Below are 7,200 nucleotides of genomic sequence, written 5' to 3' on the forward strand. Positions count from 1 at the left end.
CATTCCAGATCCACCTACAAATGACATCGCTGCAGCCATTTGATAAAACACACTTTTATTAAAGGGACTGTCACATGACAATTGGTACTGGTAAATAAGATAAAGGAGGGAAAGATAATTTTTGGGAGAAATCGGTTCAAATCCATGTAACATTGGCACGTTCATCTGAATCATACTTGCACCAGAGTCTTGGCGAATAGCAGACCTCGGGCTGTAGGCAGGGCTTTTAACTAAATAGTGGCGCGGGGTGGGGCGGTGGGGGGCGGGTGCGGGTGGTGATTCAGTTCTATGAAGAATGAGAAACTCCATCTTAAAGGAGAAGGTAGAAGTGCATTTCAATGGCGAGGACTTTAATTTAATTAAAGGGGCCGAGGCCTCCACAAAGGATAATAAAGTTTCCAGAACACCTAGTACAACAGTAGAAGGTGGCAGAAGTCTAACTTCAGCTGAAGCAAAAGAGGGGACAAATATGATAACGTAGTGGGGCATGGTGGCGGTCTATTCTGGAATGAGGGGGTTGCACCTGAATGCGCGCATTATACGAAACAAGGTGAATAAGGTGGTCGCGCACATTGAAATTTGGCCGGTACGATGTTGGGGGCATCATAGACTCGTGGTAGCAAGGGGATCAGGGTGGGATTTGACTATCCAATGATATATGTCCTCCAGAAAGGACAAGAAGATGGGACGAGGGAACGTGGTTGTATTGTTCGTATGGAAATAAATCCAATTGATGGTCAGAAGCGATATTGGGTCGGAAGGCATAGAATCTGCGTGGGTAGAGTTGAGGAGCAGAAAGGGGAAAAAGCCTGATGGGAGTTAGGTACAGACGCCCTATCAGTAGTCGGGATGTGCGACAGAGATAAAAAAGGAATATAAGAAAGGCATCATGAAATACACGAAGATGGTGTTCCTCTGTGAAGGCGGTGGCTGACTGGTATCGTCGCTGGACTCATAATCCAGAGACACAGGATAATAATCTGGGGACCAGGATTCAAATCCCACTCGGAGGAAACTCTGAGCGTGGCAAGGATGCAGCATGTGTTCCGGGTGAGGCACTTCAATGTTTGTCACCAAGAGCGACTTGGTAATACCACCGCAGACCGCGCTGGCTGGGTCCTAAAGGACATAGCGGCCAGACTGGGACTGAAGCAGGTGGTGAAGGATCCAGCAAGAGGGAAAAGCATAGTTGACCTCTTCCTCACCAATCTGCCTGCTGCAGATGCGCATGTCCATAACAATATAGGTGCAAGTGACCATCGTCCAGTTCTTATGTAGACAAGGTCCCGTCTTCAGTTTGATGATACCCTCCATTGTGTTGTGTAGCACTAACAACGAGCTGAATGGAGTAGACTTCGAAAATATGTAGCAACTGAAGACTGGGGATCCATGAGGAGCTGTGGGCCGTCAGCAGCAGCAGAATTGTATTCAACTACAATCTGCAACGTCATGGCCTGGGATATCCCCCACTCTACCATTACTACCAAGACAGGGGTTCAACCCTAGTTGAATGAAGAGTGCAGGAGAGCCTGAAAGGAGCAACACCAGGCGTACCGAAAAATGAGGAGTCAACCTGGTGAAGCTACGACACAGGACTGCGTGTGAGCCAAACATCGTACGCAGCAAATAATAGACAGAGCAAAGTGATTCCACAAGAAACGCATGAGATCTAAGCTCTGCAGTACTCCTACATCCAGCCGTGAATGGCGTTGGACAATTAAATAACTCACTGGAGGAAAGGACTTCACAAATATCTCCATAATGGAGGTGCCCAGCACGTATGTGCAAAACACAAGGCTAGGCATTCGCAGCAATCTTCAGCCAGATGTGCCGTGTGGATTACATAGCTTGGTCTCCTCCGGAGGTCCCAAGCATCACAGACGTCAGTCTTCAGCCAATACGATTTGCTCCACGTGATATGAAGAAACGGCAGAAGACACTGGATTCTGCAAAGGCTATAGGTCCTGACAATATTCCGGCAAGAGTACTGAAGACTTATGCTCCAGAATTTGCCGCACCCCTCGCCAAACTGTTCCAGTAGAACTCCAACAATGGCATCTACCGGCAATGTGGAAAATTGCCCAGGTGTGTCCTGTACACAAGACACCGAACCCATCCAACACAACCAGTTACCTCCTTATCAGCCTACTCTTCATCATGAGCAAAGTGATGTAAGGAGCCATCAACAGTGCTATCAAGCGGTACTTACTCAGCAATAACCCCTTCACGGATGCTCAGTTTCAGTACCGCAAGTGTCACTCAACCTATGACCTCATTACAGCCTTGGTTCAAACATTGACGAAAGAGTTGACTGCCAGAGGTGAAGTGAGAGTGACGGCCTTTGATATCACGGCAGCATTTGACCGAGTGTGGCATCAAGGAGCCCTAGCTAAACTGGAGTCAATGGGAATCGGGGAAAACCCTCCGCTGGTTGGAGTCATACCTGGCAGAAAGTATGATGGTTGGACATCGCTGCAGGAGTTCCTCAGGATAGTGCCATGGCCCAACCATCTACAGCTGTATTGTTCGGGTGGGTTTAAACTAATTTGGCAGGGATGGGAATCAGAACAGTCAGCTAGCAAGTGCATAAACTGGGTATGAGCATGGTACCAGTGTCAGCCTGGAAAACAGGAAGGGTAGGCTGAGGGAGGTCGAACTCAGTGGGCCTGGAGGTCTGGAGTGTATCTTCTTCAATGCACGGAGTATAACAAGTAAGACACATAGCATACAAGCAAGCCTCCCAGTCAGGGTAATGGTGCCCCTCTAGTTCAGGTGTAACCCGCCCTTGTACAGGCCTCGCCTTCCGTGGAACACATCCCAGTGATCCAAAAAATTGAAGCCCTCCCTTCTGCACCAGTTCTTTAGCCACGTGTTCATCTGCACTATATCCCTGTTGCTAGCCTTGCGAGTACATGGCACCTGGAGTATTCCCGAGATTACAACCCTAGAGGATTTGCTTTTTAACCTTGCACCGAGCTGCGTAAATTGCGGTTACAGGACCTCGCTACTCCTTCTCCTATGTCATTCCTGCCAATGTGGACAAAGACCTCTGTCTGATTTCTTCCGTTTGAAGTGCTCTGCAGCCGCTCAGAGACGTCCAGGACTTTGGCATCAGGGAGGCAAACTACCAACCTGGAGTCCTTTCGCGGCCACAGAAGCGCCTTTCAGACGGGCAGCAAAGTGGCTGCAGTCTTGAAGGGCCGAAGGGCCTGCTCTTGTGCTGTAATTTGCTTTGCTCTTGTTTTCCTTCGTTGTGACGTGATGCATTTTGACAAGAGTGATAGGGAGAGACTACACGGAAATAATGTCTCCGGTCTGAAGAGTGCTGGGATACAGTGTCCGGACCTACATGTGGATAGGGATCTGAAGATGGCCGTAGACAACGAGACAGGATCTGAGATACAGATGTGCTATTAACCTTCACAACAAAGGACGTTCGTCCAAATTCAGGGGTTTTGATGAACATTTTACAGGCACTGTGTCTGTATATGCACTCTAAGCACAGCTTCATTTCGGAGGGAGAGGCTGTCAGCAAGAGGAACACATCATGTGGAACACTAGCGAGGTACACTGCTTTCCCCTTTAGATTTTTAAACTAAACAGCTGTGTGGATCTGGCTTTGCTAAAGGTGACATTCATGGAAATAAGGCAGCATTAAGGAAAACAGTTTCCAATGATATCACCAGGAAGCAGACACGCCCGCTCGTGGGATTATAAAAGCAGCAACACTCCGCGATTAGATAGAGAGCAGATCTACACCAGCATTCTGACCGTAACTCTGACAGACCCCAGTGAAGATGCAGAAAGCGCTGTTCCTGGTGCTTGTACTTCTCGTGCTGACTCAGAGCAATCCTACTGGAGCGAGACTAGATATTATGGAAGGAAGTAAGAATCTCTCAACGTTCTCCAACACTAAAGCCGCTGGGGTTCATGCAGATTAATTTTAAAGCGATTGTATTTTCTTTGTGTGCAATAGTTTGATAGGTTAAGAGATGTGGATTGTGAGATTCTAAAACAAACTGAAGAATTCAGGATAAACAATCTCCATTGGTAAATCTCTGATATTTTAGTCACTATCGGAGTGTTTCGCGGGGCTTGTTGGTTTTGTGAGCTGGTCCACACGGATCAATAATGAAACCACAAGTTACTGAGCGGGGCACGTTGCTGGGTCTAAGTGGGATCATTGATCCGGAAACTCTGTCATTGTCCTTATTGCAGAATTCAGTTACTGCTCCTGGTCACTGACACTGCTACAGATTGTGAGAATGTGGACTGTGTGTGAGGACAGGATCAGCATCTCCATCAGCCATTTCTCCCCATTTAATTTTCACTGTACTTCGGTACAGGAGGGAGAGGGTGGGAGTTCGTCCAGACCAGGATGTGGAGGGACGGAGTGAATTTGTACAGAACAGGATGTGGAGGGACGGAGTGAATTTGTACAGACCAGGAGCTGGAGGGAGGGAGTTTGTAAACACCAGGAGGTGGAGGGACTGAGTTTGTACGAACCAGGAGGAGGGAGTGAGTTTGTACAGGCCATGAGGTGGAGGGAGTGAGTTTGTAAACACCAGGAGGTGGAGGGAGGGAGGGAGTTTGCACAGACCAGGAGGTGGAGGGAGGCAGTGTACTTGTACAGACCAGGAGGAGGAGGGGGGAGTGGGTTTATACAGACCAGGAGGTGGAGTGGGTGAGTTTGTAAACACCAGGAGGTGGAGGGAGGGAGTGAGTTTGTACAGACCAGGAGGTGGAGGGAGTTAGTTTGTACAGACCAGGACGTGGAGGGTGTGAGTTTGTACAGAGCAGGAGGAGAAGGGTGTTAGTTTGTACAGACAAGGAGGTGGAGGGAGGGAGTTTGTACAGACCAGGAGGTGGAGGGAGGGAGTTTGTACAGACCAGGAGGTGGATGGAGTGAATTTGTACAGACCAGGAGGTGGAGGGAGTGAGTTTGTACAGACCAGGAGGTGGGGGCAAGGAGTGAGTTTGTACAGACCAGAAGGTGGAGGGAGGGAGTGAGTTTGTACAGACCAGGAGGCGGAGGGAGGGAGTTTGTACAGGCCAAGAGGTGGAGGGAGTGAGTTTGTACAGACCAGTAGGTGGAGGGAGTGAGTTTGTACAGACCAGGAGGTGGAGGGAGGGAGTTTGTACAGACCAGGAGGTGGAGGGAGTGCGTTTGTACAGACCAGGAGGAGGAGGGAGGGAGTGGGTTTGTACAGACCAGGAGGTGGAGGGAGAGAGTGAATTTGTACAGACCAGGAGGTGGAGGGATTGAATTTGTACAGACCAGGAGGTGGAGGGAGTGAGTTTGTCAATACCAGGAGGTAGAGGGAGTGAGGGAGTTTGTACTGACCAGGAGGTGGAGGGAGTGAGTTTGTGCAGACCAGGAGGTGGAGGGAGTTTGTACAGACGAGAAGTTGGAGGGGGTGTATTTGTACAGTCCAGGAGGTGGAGGGAGGGAGTTTGTACAGACCAGGAGGTGGAGGGAGGGAGTTTCTACAGACCAGGAGGTGGAGGGAGGGAGGGAGTTTGTACAGACCAGGAGGTGGAGGGAGTTTGTACAGACCAGGAGGTGGCGGGAGGGAGGGAGTTTGTACAGACCAGGAGGTGGAGGGAGACGGTGAGTTTGTACAGACCAGGAGGTGGAGAGAGTGAGTTTGTACAGACCAGGAGGTGGAGGGAGGGAGGGAGTTTGTACAGACCAGGAGGTGGAGGGAGTCTGTACAGACCAGGAGGTGGAGGGAGGGAGGGAGTTTGTACAGACCAGGAGGTGGAGGGAGTGAGTTTGTACAGACCAGGAGTTGGAGGGAGACGGTGAGTTTGTACAGACCAGGAGGTAGAGGGAGTCTGTACAGACCAGGAGGTGGAGGTAGGGACGGAGTTTGTACAGACCAGGAGGTGGAGGGAGTCTGTACAGACCAGGAGGTGGAGGGCGTGAGTTTGTACAGACCAGGAGGTGGAGGGCGTGAGTTTGTACAGACCAGGAGGTGGAGGGAGTGAGTTTGTACAGACCAGGATGTGGAGGGAGGGAGGGAGTCTGTACAGACCAGGAGGTGGAGGGAGTGAGTTTGTACAGACCAGGAGGTGGAGGGAGTGAGTTTGTACAGACCAAGAGATGGAGAGACGGAGTGGGCTTTTTCAAGTTCTGGAGTGGGAGGCTGTAAACTGTGGAATATTATTATATACAACAAACCTAATGTTGCTGCTTTGTGCCGAGTGTGTCCCTGTCAGGCTGACAGATTCTGCTTTCTGTTTTCTCATTGTTCTCCATCAGGCTGAATAACCCGTATTTAATTCCTTCATCATGTTTTCTTTTACTTTTAGGGGGTTTTCATTCAAAACATCCGCCGAGTGGCGTGACCAGACTCAGTGATGTGCCAATCACTGAGAAGATGATACCTGACGTTCCCCTTTCCCGGAAAAAAAAAAAATTCTATCGAAAGATGAATGGTCAAAACGGTATTGAAGGTAAAGATGAATGATCCAGTGAGGGGCGACCATCAACCCGGGATCTCCATGTTCTCTCTGAATGGAAGCTTCTTTCCTGGACAACAGGCTAATTTATTACTTCACTCCTCTAACACCTGACCTTGTATTCCTGCTGTCTGGATAATGGCCTGTAATCAGAAATAAAACTTACTGCATTGGTCACTGCTTCATGTCTTGTTAACCCTCAGGATCAGGCTGTCTGTAGCGAAGGTGTCCGGTTTGAATTGAGGCTGGGAACAGATGTGTACATTCCAGAGAAAGGGGAGGGGAGGTCGATGCAAATGGTCTGAGATAAGATAGGGGGCCACAATATCAGCTCTCTGACCACTTACATGTGAGGATGTCTCAAGTACTGGGCTATGGAGAACGAGCTGGGGGTCTGGAAGTGATAGAAGGTAACCATGGAAATGGTTCTGGAGCTCGGCAATTGATTCAGAAAATAGGGGAGGGATTTAGTGGGTGAGTAAGAGGATGGTGAAGTGATTCCGAAGCTGAGATCATAATTCAGGGGATGGTGCAAGAGATCAGAGTGTGGAGGAAATGTTGAGTGGGTGCTGAGGTTTGCTTTCATTTTTCACGGCACCCCGGATGTTTTCAGGTGACCACAAAAGTTTTCCGGGAACCGTTAACGGTTTCTAGGCGCCGTAAAGTGTTTCAGAACACCGTTGCGGGTTTCTCGGCATCATGGACGGGGTCAGGACACCGTGAAGGGTCTCTGGG

The 7,200-nt window shown here is 49.5% G+C and overlaps 1 long non-coding RNA gene across 1 annotated transcript; it reads left to right on the forward strand.

Moving 5' to 3' along the window:
• Positions 1 to 3,343: 3,343 nt before the first annotated feature.
• LOC140399693 (uncharacterized) lies at positions 3,344 to 6,640 on the forward strand. The gene is made up of 2 exons (XR_011937786.1): positions 3,344 to 3,885; positions 6,316 to 6,640. It is a non-coding gene; the product is annotated as an uncharacterized lncRNA (long non-coding RNA).
• The last annotated feature ends 560 nt before the right edge of the window (positions 6,641 to 7,200 follow it).

The sequence above is a fragment of the Scyliorhinus torazame genome, chromosome 23 (genome assembly GCF_047496885.1).
Source record: "Scyliorhinus torazame isolate Kashiwa2021f chromosome 23, sScyTor2.1, whole genome shotgun sequence".
In the NCBI taxonomy this organism is placed as follows: Eukaryota; Metazoa; Chordata; class Chondrichthyes; order Carcharhiniformes; family Scyliorhinidae; genus Scyliorhinus; species Scyliorhinus torazame.